This window comes from Castor canadensis, chromosome 5 (genome assembly GCF_047511655.1).
Source record: "Castor canadensis chromosome 5, mCasCan1.hap1v2, whole genome shotgun sequence".
Taxonomy (NCBI): Eukaryota; Metazoa; Chordata; class Mammalia; order Rodentia; family Castoridae; genus Castor; species Castor canadensis.
Genome location: NC_133390.1, coordinates 93,156,064 through 93,175,176, shown reverse-complemented (window position 1 = coordinate 93,175,176; position 19,113 = coordinate 93,156,064). Strand labels below are relative to the sequence as shown.

The following is a 19,113-nucleotide window of genomic DNA, read 5'->3' as shown; positions in this document are numbered from 1 at the left end:
TATTTGATGGAGGCATTTTGCTCCAGTTCTTTCTAATGTCCTCCAGGTGCCCCACCAGATCCAGGCTGCCATCATCTCTCTCCTGTCTTCACATCCTATCACCTGAGTTCTAGGTAGAAACGGAGAGAAGATGCTGTCTTCCTTCATCCTTTTTGAAAGAGTTCTGCTTTCCTTAGGCATCCCATTTTTAACTCCCTTCTCCTTTAATCTTTTTCTTGTGTATGTTCTTGCTCTCAGTTATTGTACTCTCAGTATCATTTTTTTCTGTGAACATCAAATCATGTAGATATATATAGTTTGAAAGTGTGTTAGCTTTAAATAACTATGACAAATACCTCGGAAAAACAGCTCAAAGAAGAAAGGTTTATTTTGGCTTACAGTTTAGAGGTTTCAGTCCATGTACAGCTGGCTCTGTTGTTTCTGGGCCCTGGCAAGGCAGAATATCATGGTGGTTGGTCACCTCTTGGCACCAGGAAACAGAGAGAGAAACAGAGAATGAGGGCAAGGCAGGGACTTTTCAGGGCAAACCAACAATGACCTCCTTCCTCCAAACTGACCCCACCTCCCAATAGTGCCTTCCTCATATTATGAATACATCAAGGAATTAATCAATTTATTGGATCAGAGCTATCAGGAGCCAGTCACTCCTCAATGATTGAATGAATCTACTGGCTGGGGACCAAGCCTTCAATACATTGATTTTTCAGGGGACACTTCATATCCAAATCTAACATGAAGTCACTTGTCCAACACATTCTGTTTCTGGTTAGAAGTTTATTATTTGATCAAGATACCTAAAAGTATCTGCCTCATTTGTTTAATGTTTCCTTTTGATTTATTGTATATGATAGTAGACAGAAACAAGTTATTGTTATTAACTTGAAGGAACTACATTTTTAAGGAAACTAGATAGCATAGATTTTTATTAGAATTTAGAATATATACTCTTATTTTCTCAATATTACCTTATTTTGCTGTTATTATAGTGGTGCCTACTAAGAAGGATTATTGGGAAAAATGGATCTAGATGATCTAAATAAACAATTCTTAATGATCAATCTAGATGAACCTGGTTTAGTGGGAATTTTTATTGTTAGTAATTTGTTTTAATTCTTAAGCAGTTCATAGAGGTAAGATATTTATACAATGTCATACAAATAAATGTGTTTAAGTTAGATAAAATAGAATTTGATGAAAGCTAATTCTCACATAACAACAGAGTAGTTCTATTTATTACACATTCATCTACTTAAAAACTAAAATACCTGATACAAGTAATCTTTGTGATTTGCAAAGAAACTTTTGTTCCTCCATTTTCTAGTATTATAATCACACAGAACACTTAAAAATGAATAGAGAATATAGAAGGTTAGCAGCATCATTTTAATCTAATAATTCAATGAGACTGTGAGGAACATAATATTTTATGTATCTGGAAAATTCATTTTAACTTGATAGGTCATTTTTTCCTATTTACATTTTGAGTTAATATTATTGACATACTCACAAGGTTGGTGAAATGTGTGAGTAATATAAAAAATGTAAAGCCATTTAGAAATATGAAGTGCTACATAAATTCTTGAAAATGAATATCCTCCTGTAAAGAAAGCCTGAATTTCTATTTATTTCATCAACACAAAATGAAACTCTCATATTACTTGAATGTTATGAAAGAGAAATCAAATCCAAATTCTCTACATAATGAAGAAAGAGTTGATTTAAAATGAATGGTGACATGAAATTTACATATTTCAGCTTTAACTGACCTTTTCATGTTATCTAATATCTTTACCTACATTAGATAGCTACTTAGTCATCTAGAAAATCAAATTTAGTTGGGCCAAATACTTTGTAATAAAACTGTCCCGTAAACTAAACTCTCCTCTGAAGAAAGTATTTATGAAAAGAAATATAAGTATCAGTTGAAATGTTATCCCTGGGAGAATAATTTGAACTTATCCACAGAATTTTTTTTTTATCTTTCCAAAATCCCTTCAGTTACTTCCAGTGTGTGACCTTAGCCGAGTCCTCTAACTTTCAGCCTCATCATACATTTCCATCAAGGCAAGGAGGATAATACCTGCCTTACACCTCACAAGGCAATTATAATTCAGTCAGATCTGTGAGTGTTTATTAGACAGATTTCTCACGTTTGCATATAAAGAATAGGATGTTGAGCAACTATCATTCTGCCCTTTTTCATTTTATCAACTTTGACTCTTTAAGGAAAAGGGAAATACCCACTTCTGCATCTACCTTACCTGCTTTCTCTTTTCATGAGGTTTAAACTATAATAACATTTTGTAAAGAAAAATTTAGAATTATGCTTACTTTTGGGGAAAAACTATGTCTAATTTGTAGACACAGATTTATATTGTAAAACATTATAACCCAATGATATTATTATGGCTTCTGTCATGGTATATTGCAAACTATGTAAATATTAGATACAGGTTTTATTTAGCTGTCTCTCTCGAAGTTTATTCACTTAAATTTGGAACCCCAACTCCTGTTTGCTTTCCCATCCTTAGCCATGTGTAAAAGTGTCAGACACAATCATTATTAACTGACCAAAGTAAATTGAAAGTTTTGGCGTATCTCAGTAGTAACTTAATATATGTTTACTGGGTGAGTCTTGCTTAGGATATTTAATCCAGTGCATTCAAACAACATAGGAGACAAAACAAAGGAAAAAAAGTAATCCTAGGACTTGTGGATGCAGAAAAAAACACTCTTTATGTTTGATGCCTGTATGTAGAGGTATTTGTGTTTATGGGTGACTAGTATATAATAAATATAATAATGTACTATTTTCGTTTTGCAAGAATGGAATTATATTACAAATATTTCTCTGCAACTTGCTTTTTTCATTTAACTGTATATAACTATATGCTTATCTATCATGTATATGTTATTATTTAATATTCATAAATACCTATGTGTGTATTATCTATCCATTTATCATCTGCTTTGTATCTTCATGACATCCTTCACAATTTTTTTTATTCATATGTGCATACAATGTTTGGGTCATTTCTCCCCCCTTCCTCCCACTCCCTCAATTACCCCCCCTTACCCCTTGCTGCCCAGCAGAATCTATTCTGCCCTTATATCTAATTTTGTTGAAGAGAGAGTATAAGCAATAATAGGAAGGAACAAGGTTTTTTGCTAATTGAGATAGGATGGCTATATAGGGAGTTGACTCGCATTGATTTCCTGTACATGTGTGTTAAATTCTAAGTTAATTTTTCTCGAACTAACCTTTTCTCTAGTTCCTGGTCCCCTTCTCCATTTGGCCTCAGTTGCTTTAAAGTATCTGCTTTAGTTTCTCTGTGTTGTGGGCAACAAATGCTATCTATTTTGAGTGTCTTACCTATCCTCATACCTCTCTTGTGTGCTCTTGCTTTATCGTGTGATCAAAGTCCAATCCTCTTGTTGTGTTTGCCCTTTATCTAATATCCACATATGAGGGAGAACATACAATTTTTGGTCTTTTGGGCCAGGCTAACCCCACTCAGAATGATGTTCTCGAATTCCATCCATTTACTAGTGAATGATAACATTTCGTTCTTCTTCATGGCTGCATAAAATTCCATTGTGTACAGATATCACATTTTCTTAATTCATTTGTCAATAGTGGGGCATCTTGGCTGTTGCCATAACTTGGCTATTGTGAATAGTGCTGCAATAAACATGGGTGTGCAGGTGCCTCTGGAGTAACTTGTGTCCCATTCTTTTGGGTATATCCCCAAGAGTGGTATTGCTGGATCACATGGTAGGTCAATGTTTAGATTTTTAAGGAGCCTCCAAATTTTTTTCCAGAGTGGTTGTACTAGTTTACAATCCCACCAGCAGTGTAAGAGGGTTCCTTTTTCCCCCGCATCCACACCAACACTTGTTGTTGGTGTTGCTAATGCTGGCTATTCTAACAGGGGTGAGGTGGAATCTTAGTGTGGTCTTAATTTGCATTTCCTTTAATGATAGAGATGGTGAGCATTTTTTCATGTGTTTTTTGGCCATTTGAATTTCTTTTTTTGAGAAAGTTCTGGTTAGTTCACTTGCCCATTTCTTTACTGGTTCATTAATTTTGGGAGAATTTAGTTTTTTAAGTTCCCTATGTATTCTGGTTATCAGTCCTTTGTCTGATGTGTAGCTGGCAAATATTTTCTCCTACTCTGTGGTGTTCTCTTCAATTTAGAGACCATTTCTTTTGTTGAGCAGAAGCTTTTTAGTTTTATGAAGTCCCATTTATCTGTGCTATCTCTTAGGTTGCTGTACTGCTGGGGTTCCACTGAGAAAATTCTTGCCTATACCTATTAATTTCAGAGTATTTCCTACTCTTTCCTTTACCAACTTTAGAGTTTGGGGTCTGATATTTAGATCCTTGATCCATTTTCAGTTAATATTGGTATAGGGTGATATACATGGATCTAGTTTCAGTTTTTTGCAGACTGCTAACCAGTTTTCTTAGCAGTTTTTATTGAAGAGGCTGTCTTTTCTCCATCGTATATTTTTAGCGCCTTTGTCAAAGACAAGTTGGTTATAGTTGTGTGACTTCATAGCTGGGTCCTCTATTCTGTTCCACTGGTCTTCATGTCTGTTTTTGTGCCAGTACCATGATGTTTTTATCGTTATTGCTTTGTAATATAGTTTGAAGTCAGGTATTGTGATACCTCCTGCATTGTTCTTTTGACTGAGTATTGCCTTGGCTATTCGTGGCCTTTTGTGTTTCCATATAAATTTCACAGTAGATTTTTCAGTCTCTTTAATGAATGTCATTGGGATTTTGGTGGGAATTTCATTAAACATGTAGATTACTTTTAGGAGTATAGACATTTTTACTATGTTGATTCTACCAATCCATGAGCATGGGAGATCTCTCCACTTTCTAAGTCTTCCTCAATCTCTTTCTTCAGAAGTTTATAGTTTTCTTTGTAGAGGTCGTTCACATCCTTTGTTAAGTTTACACCTAGGTATTTGATTTTTTTTTAAGGATATTATAAATGGAATTGTTTTCATATATTCTTTCTCAGTTTGTTCATTATTAGTGTATAGAAATGGTAATGATTTTTCTATGTTGCTTTTATATCCTGCTATCTTGCTATAGCTATTGATGATGTCTAGAAGCTTCTGAGTAGAGCTTTTTGGGTCTTTAAGGTATAGGATCATATTGTCTGCAAATAGGGATATTTTGACAGTTTCTTTACCTATTCGTATTCCTTTTATTTCTGCTGCTTGCCTAATTGCTCTGGCTAGGAATTCCAGTACTATGTTGAATAGGAGTGGAGATAGTGGACATCTTTGTCTAGTTCCTGATTTTAGAGGGAATGGTTTCAGTTTTTCTCTGTTAAGTATAATGCTGGCTGTAGGTTTGTCATATATAGTTTTTATAATGTTGAGGTACTTTCCTTCTATTCCTAGTTTTCTTAGAGCTTTTATCATGAAATGGTGTTGGGTCTTATCAAAGGCATTTTCTGCATCTATTGAGATGATCAAGTGGTTTTTGTCTTTGCTTCTGTTAATGTGGTTTATTACGTTTATTGATTTTCATATGTTGATTCCTCAGATGAAGCTTACTTCGTTGTGGTGAATGATCTTTTTGATGTGTTGTTGAATTCGGTTTGCCATTATTTTATTGAGGATTTTTGCATCAATGTTCATTAAGGAGATTGGCCTATAGTTCTCCTTTTTGGAGGTGTCTTTGCCTGGTTTTGGGATAAGTGTAATGCTGGCTTCGTAGAATGTGTTAGGCAGTTTTCCTTCCCTTTCTATTTTGTGGAACAGTTTAAGGAGGGTTGGAATCAGTTCTTCTTTAAAAGTCTGATAGAATTCAGCAGAGAATTCATCAGATCCTGGATTTTTCTTTTTGGGGAGACTCTTGATTGCTGCTGCAATTTCATTTTGTGTTATAAATCTATTCAGGTGATTAATGTCCTCTTGGTTCAGTTTTGGATGATCATGTGTATCTAGTAATCTGTCCATTTCTTTAAGATTTTCAAATTTATTTGAATATAGGTTCTTGAAGTAGTCTCTAATGATTTTCTGGACTTCCATGATGTTTGTTGTTATCTCCCCTTTTGCATTCCTGATTCTACTAATTTGGGTTTTTTCTCTCTTCATTTTAGTCAGGTTTGCCAGGGGTCTGTCGATCTTGTTCATTTTTTCAAAGACCCAACTTTTTGTTTCATTAATTCTTTGCATGTTTTTTTTGGTTTCTATTTTTTATTATTTCTCTCCTTCTATTTGTTTTGGGATTTGCTTGTTCTTGTTTTTCAAGGAGTTTGAGATGTATCATTAGGTCATTGATTTGGGATCTTTCAGTCTTTTTAATATATACACTCATGGCTATAAACTTTCCTCTCAGGACTGCCTTTGCTGTGTTCCATAGATTCTGGTAGGTTGTGTTTTCATTTTCTTTGACTTCCTGGAACTTTTTAATTTCCTCTTTTATTTCATTAATGACTCATTGTTCATTAATCAATGAGTTATTCAGTTTCCAGGTGTTTTCATGTTTTTTATCTTTATTTTTGTTGTTGAGTTCTAGTTTTACTGCTTTGTGATCAGATAGAATGCATGGTATAATTTCTATTTTCTTATATTTGCTGAGGCTTGCTTTATGCCCTAAGATATGATCTATTGTGGAGAGGGTTCTGTGGGCTGAAGAGAAGAATGTATATTGTGTAGAAGTTGGATGAAATATTCTGTAGACATCAACTAGGTCCATTTGATCTAAGGTATATTTTAGATCTAGGATTTCTTTATTGATTTTGTGTTTGGATGAACTATCTATTGATGATAATGGGGTGTTAAAGTCTCACACGACCACTGTATTAGAGTTAATATATGATTTTAGGTCCTTCAGGGTATGTTTGATGAAATTGGGTGTGTTGACATTGGCTGCATATAGGTTGATAATTGTTATTTTCTTTTGGTCTATTTCCCCTTTTATTAGTATGGAATGTCCTTCTTTATCTCATTTGATCAATGTAGATTTGAAGTCTACTTTGTCAGAGATAAGTATTGGTACTCCTGCCTGTTTGGGGGGGGCATTGGCTTGGTAAATCTTCTTCCAGCCTTTCATCCTAAGCCTATGCTTATTGCTGTCGGTGAGATGGGTCTCCTGTAAGCAACAAATTGCTTTAATCCAGTTCATCAAATGGTGCCTTTTGATGGGAGAATTAAGTCCATTAACATTAAGTGTTAGTACTGATAGGTATGTGGTGATTCCTGTCATTTATTTGTCTTAGTCATTTGAAGGTTTGATTGTGTGTACCTGAATCGAGGTTACTCTCTACTTTCTTGCTTTTTCTTTTCCTATAGTTCGATGCTGCCTGCCCTTTTATGGTTATGTTGGGTTTCACTTTCTGTGTGCAGAATCCCTTGAAGAATCTTTTGTAGTGGTGGTTTTGTGGTCACATATTGTTTTAGTTTCTGCTTATCATGGAAGACTTTTATTGCTGCATCTATTTTGAATGATAGTTTTGCTGGTTAGAATATCCTAGGGTTGAAGTTATTTTCATTCAGTGTCTGGAAGTTCTCACCCCAAGCTCTTCTTGCTTTTAATGCTTCTGTTGAGAAGTCTGCTGTGATTTTGATGGGTTTACCATTGTATGTTATTTGTTTTTTCTGTCTTACAGGCTTCAATATTCTTTCTCTAGTCTCTGTACTTGTTGTTTTAATGATAATATGTCATGGGGTAGATTTCTTTTGTTCTGGTCTGTTTGGTGTTCTGGAGGCCTCTTGCATCTCTATGGGAATAGATTTCTCTAGATTTGGGAAATTTTCTGTTACTATTTTGTTGAATATATTATGCATTCCCTTTGCTTGTACCTCTTCTCTTTCTTCAATGCCCATGATTCTCAGGTTTGGTCTTTTGATGGAGTCAGTGAGTTCTTGCATTTTCTTTTCACAGGTCTTGAGTTGTTTAACTAATAGTTCTTTGGTTTTTTCCTTTAATTACCATTTCATCTTTGAGTTCTGAGATTCTGTCTTCTGTTTGTTCTATTCTGCTGGATTGGCCTTCCAGTTTGTTTTGCATTTCTGTTTCATTTTTTTTTTTCTGAGGTTTTCCATATCCTGGGTGGTTTCCTCTTTAATGTTGTCTATTTTTGTCCTGAGTTCATTTATCTCTTTATTAATCATGTTTTTTGTTTCACTTTGGTGTTTATACAGTGCTTCGGTTTCTTTTATTTCTTCTTGTGCTTTCTCAAATTCTCTATTTTTGTTGTCTTGGAATTTCTTGAGTGTCTCCTGTACATTTTGGTTGACTATATCCAGTATCATCTCTATAGAATTCTCATTGATTACTTGTAGGATTTCTTCTTTCAGATTATTCTTGTGGGCTTCATTGGGTTCCTTGGCATAGTTTATCATCATTTTGTTGGAGTCTGGTTCTAGTATCTGTTTTGTTCATTTCCCTCTGGTTCCTGTACTAATTTTTTGCTGTAGGGAAACTGGTTTCCCTGTTTTTTCTGTCTTCTCATCATTACTCTTGGTATTGTTATTGTCCCTGTACTGTGTGCAAATACAATTTTATAAAAATGGAATTACATTATAGATGTTCCTCTGATGCTTTTTTAACTTAAGTGTTATAAATATATGTTTATCTACCTATGTATTTGTCAATCTAGTATACATCCATATTTACATATGTTTGTACCATCTATCTATCATCTACTTTCTATCTGCATGACATCTTTCTTAATTACTCTTCTCATCCATAATTTACAGTGAAATGCAGTAAGAAACAATAGATCAGGAATGTAGAAATCCTGATTCTCAAAACTGAAAATGAAAAATAAATGCACATTACAAAAGTTTGTCAGCAGATATTAAGACCCTAACCAGAAAGCTCAAGCACAGGGAGTGTGGTAAGAATTTTAAAAGTGCCCATGTAGTAGTAGAAGGTCTTTCTGTTTTTGTTTACTAAATATAAGCAATTAGGTAGAAATCCAAGTCTGAAGTCTGAGATTGTGTGTGGGGCAGAGTGAGAAAGAAAGATACTGGGATTCTAAACAAGGAAGAACTCATAAAGATAATTGAGTTGATCTATGCTCTCAGGTATGGCAAGCCTGCCCTTGCTCAAAACCTTTAAATATCATTTTTATTTCTTCTCTCAGAATATATTTCTCATGCTGTTTCTTTGATTGACTCTTAGATTCAGCCTTTAGATACTTCCTTAGAAGAGTTTTCCAGGATTCCACAACTAATTTAAGTCTCCCTTATATACTCCATTAGATTTTGATGTACCTGATCCACATAAGTTAGACTTCAAATATTGATGGGTGAATTTGCAATGTCATGTCACAAGAGCATGAATTGTTTGAATCTATCAAACAGTTTCTTATAGTGCTAGAATTTTTCTTCAAAGCACTAATATTTATATTACACATTTATTTTCCTGAATTTTAGCTCCTCTGTCTCCACTACAAGGTTATAATACCATAAATAGAACATGAGTACAGACAGCCCAGATGTTGTCAGTTGTTTTTAATTCCCACACAGTTGGATTGTTTTTTTTTTGAGTTTTTAAGTTTTGATTTATCATGCATGAATAATATGAGGGGATATCATTGTGATAATCCCATACATGCATAGAGTATACCTTAAACAAGTTCACTTTCTCCTATTATATTCCATTCCCCTCTCCCTCTTTCCTCTTCTTTCAAACAGTATTTAGTGAGTTTCATTATTCTGTCCTTATATGTATATATACAAGGTACTCCGTTCTTGTCACCTCACACTGTTTGATTGCTAAACCCAGGGTCTGCCTGATAACAGGCCCTTGGTAATTAGTTATTGAATACATGCATGAGTGAATCAGAACTGGGCCATAAAATTAGCATTTCATTGCAGCATTGGTAATCCAGTAATATTGGAGTGCAGCTCACAGATGCATGAATATTTCCTTGGTTACTTCAGATTCATAGGAAAAAAATTAACTCATTCTTATTTAATCCACTTATACTTTGGTTACAGTGGAATAAGAATCTTAACTGAGATGGTAAAGGAACTATGTAACACTAATTACAAATAGATCTGATGATGATATGGTTAATCTATTACATAGTTACATAGTTTGGAAATATTCATACAGTTTTGACTATAATAAAATTAGTTTCTTCCTAGTGAAACAATTTTATTCTCATTTTTAAAATATTTAGCTAATCAGTTTTTATTTCTTCATCATCAGACTAAGGAATAAAGCTTCTCCTGCACCAGTAGTAAATGTCCCATTTGTTTTCCTAGTGAGATTTTCTTGTGTTAAACTTCAAGTGTTGAGTATACTCTTTGGTTTCAATAATAAGAGTCTTTTAACTGTGACTAGTTGCTTACCTTGGCATGTTTTAATAAGAAGCTGACATATGGAGGCTTCTATGATTCTGGTTCAGTTTCTTTTTAAAAACATAATCATTCAAAATAACAGTAGATTCTCCAGTGACCTGCCCAAATAAGGCATCTACTCAGATATGTGATTTACTTGGAATATAATTGTCCTGTGGAACACATGTCTTTTTAGCCAAAGTGAAACTAAAAATCAGCTAAAACTCCATTGTGTGCAATTTATCCCTATTATCCATCTAAATACATTTAAAAATTTTTTAAGATAAAAATATTAAAAAGATGAAATTGTCAAGATTTTCATCAGAGTTCTAGTAACTCTAAAACATAATCAGCTTTTGACAGTCTTAATAAACATATTTAAAAAATCACTTAGTACTTGAGATCTTAGATTCTCTTCTTCAGTTTTATTTTGAGAAATACTGTTCATAGACCAAACAACTCTATTTGCAGTGTTATAATTATTTAATTCTCACACCTCTGCTTACATGTAAATATGACTAATCTATTTTTGCAAGTATTAGAAAGTGTTTTTGAATGGTCAAATGGAGTTTTCAAGCTTTCCAAACAAAACATCAAATACAAATTACTGTCTTTATCTGTTCAATTAATGCGTTCTTCTGTAGTGACAGTATCTTTTAAGTTGCAGAATTATTAAAGACAAAGTGGTATAAATTTGATTTTTGTGCAGATATTTGCTATATAAATATAATTTTCTTTGAATGGAAAATATATAAGCTATGAACAATGAAGATAAATGGTTGGAATATGTATTACCCTGACTTTTCAATTCACCAGAAAATATACTGATGCAGCATGATATTGATGGATTCGCAACACTAGGATCTTAATAATATATAGACTTCTTTAGTCTATCACCCAGTTCCCCATCTCTTTTCCATGGACTTCATAAGTCTTTTTTTTTTTCCTTTTTCTTTTATTATTCATATGTGCATACAAGGCTTGGTTCATTTCTCCCCCCTGCCCCCACCCCTTCCCTTACCACCCACTCCGCCCCCTCCTTCTCCCCCCCCAATACCCAGCAGAAACTATTTTGCCCTTATTTCTAATTTTGTTGTAGAGAGAGTATAAGCCATAATAGGAAGGAACAAGGGTTTTTTCTGGTTGAGATAAGGATAGCTATACAGGGCATTGACTCACATTGATTTCCTGTGCGTGGGTGTTACCTTCTAGGTTAATTCTTTTTGATCTCACCTTTTCTCTAGTACCTGTTCCCCTTTTCCTATTGGCCTCAGTTGCTTTTAAGGTGTCTGCTTTAGTTTCTCTGTGTTAAGGGCAACAAATGCTAACTAATTTTTTAGGTGTCTTACCTATCCTCACCCCTCCCTTGTGTGCTAAAGCTTTTATCATGTGCTCAAAGTCCAATCCCTTTGTTGTGTTTGCCCTTGATCTAATGTCCACATATGAGGGAGAACATACAATTTTTGGTCTTTTGGGCCAGGCTAACCTCACTCAGAATGATGTTCTCCAATTCCATCCATTTACCAGTGAATGATAACATAAGTCTTTATTAGTTTATAATTTTTCAAGCTTTCTTGAAGAAGGGAGATATATGAAAAGAACATGTCTAACAACAGAAGTAAAGTTTAATCTTCTAGGAGCAAAGGATAACTAAGGGGCCCCATAGGAAAGAAAAAAATAATAGGCCCAGCATTCCTGGAAAGAACAGTAATATTAAATGTTCTAGTAAAGACAAATGAATTAAGATGTCTCAATATTTTTATTGAATTAAGGAGGAAAGGTTCAGTTCTGATGCATATAGGAGGCAAGGAGGTGGGAGATGGAGAAAGGAAGTTTTTATTTATTAAAAGGTGGGTAAAATCTTAGCAATAGGGTTCCTGGGGGTGTGCAAAGTGAATAAGGCTAAGAGCAAGGGGAGATGAGGTAAGACTGAGTTAGAAAATGAACAAGAATGGAATTCTGCAGGATCTTTAAAACAACTCCCCTCGTGACTGGAAAGCCACTGAAAAGTGCTTCCTAGTGATGAGCTTGATCTACATTTTTCAAAAGGAAACTCTAGCTGAGAGTATGAGAATATATAGTTCAAAAGAAAAAAATACAGGAGCATAACTCAAGAGAGAACAGGATTAGATTTATACCAGTTAAGCTCTTCTCTAATATTTTTTAAATGTTCAGAAATTTTTAAAATTTAAATATAACTTTAAAAGCCCTATGTTTTTTTTTCTAAAAAAGTAATTGAGACTCAGATACCTTTTACTTAGATTTGTATTTTTGTCAAATTTCAGTCCAATGAAATATAAAAAGTATTTGAAAATTTAAAAATAATTTCTAACTTTTGTATATTAAAATTTATTGCTTAAAATATTTAAAGAAACAATCTATTGAAAAAATATTATGATTGATTGATGATACAAAAGCATACTGAATTGATTGGTGAATAAATAAAACTTCAAAGAGCAAAAATAGATATGAAAGTAGAATTAAAAGTTTTATAGAAATTCAATATATTATTTATTGTAGCCAGATTATACTGTTATAAGAAATTATAACAATAATTTTCTCTTTTCTCTGAAAAGAGAAAGCAACAAGTAGAAAACAAATCCAGATCATTCATGTCACATAGAGAGAAGCATCAAGTTCCAATAATTATCTGAGAATAATGAAATATCATTTTGTCACTACAATAGAAATTCTAAGTAAGTCATATCTTTTTCACTTCCAAATCAGAAGACATCAAAAGTATTCACATATAATAAGTTATGTCTTTGGCTGCTTTGTAAGCACAGCATAAAACTTCTTATGTACACTCTCATTCTTTGTTAATAGAAAAAAAAGAGAAAATATATGTTCTTAATATTTTAGTTATTAAACTTTATATTCTGGGAATAAAAAATTCTTAATTGTTTAGTAATTAAAAATATTAATTGCAAATCCAAATTCTTTCTTTATCAACTGTGTGGCTCTGGTGAATTAGCTAAGTTCACTAAGCTTTTGTTTCCATCTACAGAATGGAAACAGCAAAGACAGAATTTACCTCATATGGTCATTACAGTGACTAAATAAGGAAATTGTTTTTAAAGTGCTAGCACAATGTATAAATAATAAGTGTTGTTCCTAAGTCTTCTTTAATTATAAATCTTAAAAGAATATTAACACAAAATGGTGATCCAAAAATTATATCACGTTTGGTTTTCCAAAGTGTTCTCTAGGTTTTTGTAAAAGTCTAAGCATTTTAAGTTTTAAGTTAAAAATACTTTTCATCAGAATGTTAAGAACTTTCTACAAAAAAACCCACATATTTTATAGGAATTAACATTGTCATAGAACTAAAAGATCACATCATTTGTTTAAATATTAAAATGATGACAAGGATTTATCTTTTATATATTTCCCTATTAAAAATGCTGTGCTTCTTCTGCATTTGCTTAAGAATACCATTGAAATTTATAACAAAACTCATAGATAAGTAGTCGCTCTTCACATTTATCATTTTCAATACAATAAAACAGGGAGCATGTTGGAAGAAGAACCAACACAAATGTGTCCGTTCTGTGTTTTTCCCACTTCTGTAGCCTTTCCAGAGAAAGAATCACCTTAGGCACTGTGACTCAGGAATTGTTAAAGGCCATGTTCTTAGTTATGGTGTCTCTCTTCTAATTCATTTCCACTCTAGCTGTGGTCCCTGTTACACACATGTCAGTCCATAAAATGGTTGCTTCCAGTTCATGAGAAGACAAGTACATGAGAGGAATTATTTAGAACCATTCCAACAATTTAACACTGTCACAAACATGTTAGTACATTCTCAGTGTACTCCTCTCCTTAACAAGAGGTACACAGGTTTCCATGTGATAGCACTTTCCTTGTGCATCTTAGGACCATGTAACAATGACTATGTGCCTTTAGTGCTTCTTTTTGCAACAAATTAAAGTTTACAGAAATGATGGAAGAATAATAGCAAAGCATATTCACTTAGACTCTAGACCAGAAACTCAAGTTTCTTTCTTGCAAAAGGATACATCCAGTCAAACATGTTGCACACAATTGTCTTGTTACTTTAATCTTCCTAGAGTTTCATGCTTTTGACACTTACTTATAAGCAGTAATATTGTACAGTGTCCCTCAATTCGATTTAACCTCATGTCTAATGTTCAGATACAGACTACACAATTTTGGTAGGTCTATAACAAAATCACAGGTGGCACATATCTAATCTCATTTCTACTCTAAAATAAATTTGTCTCCAATGAAAATTAAGTCATCTTTCAGAACATAGATGTTTTAGTTCATTCTGGGTGCTATATGAGAATACCATAGATTGAGTAGATTGTAAACAAAAGAATGTAATTTCTCACATTTCTGGAGGATGGTAAGTCCAAAATCAAGGTGCTAGTAGATTTGTTTTCTGGCAAGGGCCCACTTCTTGTTTCTCAGATGGCAACTTTCTGCTGAATCTTCACATAGCTGGAAGGGTGAGAGAATCTTTGAGGTACCCTTCATAAGAGCACTAACCTCATTCATAATGGTTATACCTTCATGGTCTAAAAATCCTCATCTTCCTAAATTGCCAACTCAAAACACCATTCCCTTGAGTAGTAGGTTTCAGTATATTTTGAGGGGACACAAAGATTCTGTCTACAGCAATAGCTCTACAGTCACTTTCTCTAATTTTCTCATGTAGATTTGTGTATCTAAATCATATACTTATCAAATAAACTAATAGTACAATGTATCTTATAATTACTGCTAGTACTCTTTTAAGTTCATTTTCTTTCTAGTTAAAGTTGTTAAAGGCTGATCAAAGATTCTTTTACTCATCTGAATCAAGTATTTCTGATTTATTTGAACAAAATATAAAATTTGACAATGTACAATTAATACATAGTTATTTAATAAACAGGTTTAAATTATTTATTAGGTAAGTTGAGAAGCTTTAAAGATGGATGGTCTAGAAAAATATTTAGCTTTTCTTTTGTTCTATTTCTTTTCACTGAAAAATTCAAGTGAGACTCACCAAGCGGCCAAACTGGTTTACAGAGTACACACAATATCTTCAGAGTACAGAATTTGGTCAATGTCAATACAATAATACTAACATTTCTTCTTAGTCACCTAACAATATAAAAATATCTAAAGGGCAAAACTAAGATGCACTCTCAATAAAGTTTGTAACTTGTATCCTCTTTTTTTCTTAATCTCACAGAAAATTACAAGATTGGTAGTTTAATCAAACCTTATTTTTCCTTTTTTCACTATTAAAAATATCTAAATTATTATTGTGTAGATACAGTCTTAAGAAAAATATACCAAAATATTTTTTAGATGAAAAATGAATGTCATGTTATGGATAAGGGAGATATGAGGATTTGCCAAGAGCATAGCAGAAGGATGGTGAGTCCACCACACCAAAGCTGTCTTAATTCTCAGGGAATTAAAATCAGATCTTGGTTTATTTGGTTAATATTCATGGTGGTTCATTATGGAAACTAAAGAACTGTCTTAGTAGCAGTTTCTGGGTCAGATACATAACATTTCCATCAAAGAAAATTATAATTTTTAAAAATTTGAAATAAACTCAATATACTCAATACACTCTCATCTCAGAATGAGAGTGCAATGTGATCAGTCGTTATTAGAAGATTAAGAGCTTCAATTTGGACTGAATTTTAAATTTCACATTAGGAAGTAAGGACTTTAAAGTTTACAAGTACATGCCACTGTCATTTTTACTTTTGCATTTTTTCATTATATTCCAGATTACTGAATTACATGTTTTTTCACATTTTTATTTACATTTATATATTTAAATTTGTTAGATTATGTATAACTGAGTACATATATAGATATTTACATATCTATGCAGATGTTTTCTATATTATTCACTTCTGAATTCTTAGTGTCTTCAATGTAATACAGAAGATTCCAATACCTATTGAATGAAAGATCAACAGTGGATATTTCTCTGTGACTTTGGAAAGAAGTATTAGTATTAACTTGCTTAGTATTTGGTTAGGCACCTGATGCTTGAATTTTTTAAACTTTGTGAGTGCAATAATTTGATTGTAACAATTATGAAAACGAGGAAGAGAAGAAGCAGAAAATAAGTAAGAAGGAGGAAAAAAACAAATAATGAGAAGAAAGTAAAAAAGGAGGGTCAGCAATTGAATAGACACACAGGAGATGTGAATGGAAAATATAAAAACCAAGGGACTGACCAAGCATGATGGCACTTGCCTGTAATCCACCCATTCACTCTGGAGGCAGAGGTAGAAGCATCTCAAACTTAAGGTTAGCTCAGGCAAAGTTAGTGACACCCTATGTCCCATGAATGAATGAAGAAATGAGTAGATAAATAAATAAATGAATAAAGTGGAAGGGCTGGGGACATGGCTCTGGTAGCAGATGCTTGCCTAACATTCTTTAAAGACCCTGAATTAAATCCTCAGTACAGAAAATAAAAAAGGGGTAGGTAACGAGCTTGACCTGGCCTAAGGTTTCAATTTGTAATTATTCATTAAATTGTTAAGTGTGTTGAAGAAAAAAGAGAAAAACAGGATATAAAAGAGAAGGAGAAAGAAGAAAATTGAGAAAAAAAGATTATCTAGTCAATAAATGGTTTTCTAGTAAATAGCTCCCCATATGGAAAAATATATTTAAACTGCTTTTTCACATCTCATACACAAAATATAAATTCCATATGGAGTATAGATCTAAATGAGTAAAAAGAAACTTTAAAACTTTTAAAAGTACCTCTAAAAGAGCAGCTTTAATGTAGAAAAAAATTGAGGGAGGATCTTGCTATGTAGCCCAAGCTGGCCTCAAACTCATAATCTTCCTGTCTTAGCCTTCTGAGAGCTGAGGAGAAATTTTATTTGAAAGATAAATGCACATATACATTCATAGAGAAAATGATTTCATTAATGTCAAATAAAAATAAAAATAACTATGTGACAAAACCTTAGAAGAAAACTTACAAGTAACAGACTGACAAAACATACTTGTACCACCTAAAAAAGAGAACAGATTACATCACTGATCATGTTTAATTCCTACACATCAAAATAAAAACAATGTACAGAGAAAAACAGAAGGAAAAATTAATGTCAAAGAAAGGTAGGAAAAGATTGCATTAGAGTAATCAGAAAATACAAATTAAGGAGGCAATGTAGTTCTGTTTCACATCCCTCAAAATTAAAAAGAACAGAAGTATGATCAAATCAAAATAGTAATGTTATACAACAACTATTAACTCTCATCCACTGCTGTTGGAAGTATGGACTACAAAGCCATCTGTCAATACCAGGAAAGCTGAAAATATATTCACCTTCCAGCCTAACAATTCCACTTCTAGGTACATGCCCAATTGAAATTCTTGTGTATCTGCTGATGTGAGCAAGTGCACATGTACGAGACATTTCATAAAGCATTTTAATAATAAAAATGACCTAAATACTGATCAATAGAAGAAAAAAATGAAAAATAATACTTTTTTATATTAAAATAAACGAGCTCATGTGAAACGCATGAGGAAATCTCAAGACAACATAACATTAACAGAAAAAAATCAGTGGCAGAGAATATATACACATGCATGTATACATATGCACAGAAACATGACATAAAAGATACATAGGTATATGTACTGATAATTATAAAACATACAAATCATAATAGCAGTTGTATCAAATAGTAGTTCTTGCTGCAAAGACGGTACAACATAAATTTCAATTTTATTTGGACTTTTTTTACTTGTTCAAGAGGCTCAATAAGATCAAATTTAAATAGGATAAGAGTGTGGTCATTGTCATTAGAGATAGATTTAAAGAGTGGGTAGTTCCCTCAGTTTTCTACATTAAAGCTGTCTTTAAAAGAAACAAATACTTGTCCCAAGATTACAGCTCCATAAAGTAGCAATAATAGAGCTAGTATTTTAGTATTCTAAAATTTATGGTTATAACAGATAATCCTGTCTCAAACTAGACTTTTGCTATTTTACAACCAAAAATAATGTCTTTAATGGACTTATTCCCATCATTTTTTCATATTTCCATTTTACTTAGAAATAAACACATGGTTGTAGTTTTTGAAAACTTAAATGAAGAAGCTGAGGTCTTCTTTATATCTTCTACTTAAAAGAAGTGACTTAATAATTTATTTCATTAATAAAAATGCATAAGCATTTATTGACCAGATGTACCTTACAGGCAATCTGATATTATATGTTATCTCTGGTATTCCTCTCAATAATGGCTTAATAGCATAGGTTGATTGTTTTTGTCCAAAACACATTCTCAACTTGCTTTCACAAAGAGATCTTACCAGATTTGGCTGGGCACTTGGTCTTCCAGGTGGAGATGGTACATTTTAGGGTCCCATGCAGCCAAGCAGGTTGATGATAACACAGGCATGTTGATTGTACATTCTATCAACTTGCCCTTCTTTTCCTCATTTCACCTTCTATTGGCCAGAAGTAATGATCCTCAGAATTTTCTTCAGAACTAGAAGCCAGATTATGAACGTACAAACCATCTCGTCTGCCCTCGTCTCCTCAATGCTGGATTGTTTTCATATGAAAGAATAAACTTTTTTTCTTTCTTTGGCGGTTCTGGATTTGTGTTTGCTAGGCATATGCTCTACCACCTGTGCACACACTAAGTGCCCAAAGAATAATCTTACTTTTTAGTCAATGTTTCCTTGCAATACTCTGTGATAACAGACCAAGTTTAGCTTATTCTCTCACTGAAATAATTACTAACACTTATGTGTCACATAAGAGTAAGCTAATACTCA

The 19,113-nt window shown here is 33.0% G+C and overlaps 1 long non-coding RNA gene across 1 annotated transcript; it reads right to left on the bottom strand.

Annotated features, from left to right (window-relative positions):
• Positions 1-376: 376 nt before the first annotated feature.
• On the bottom strand, positions 377-18,838 carry LOC141423088 (uncharacterized). The gene is made up of 3 exons (XR_012447743.1): positions 18,643-18,838; positions 14,679-14,787; positions 377-462 (listed from the first exon to the last, which is right to left on the bottom strand). It is a non-coding gene; the product is annotated as an uncharacterized lncRNA (long non-coding RNA).
• Positions 18,839-19,113: the final 275 nt, after the last annotated feature.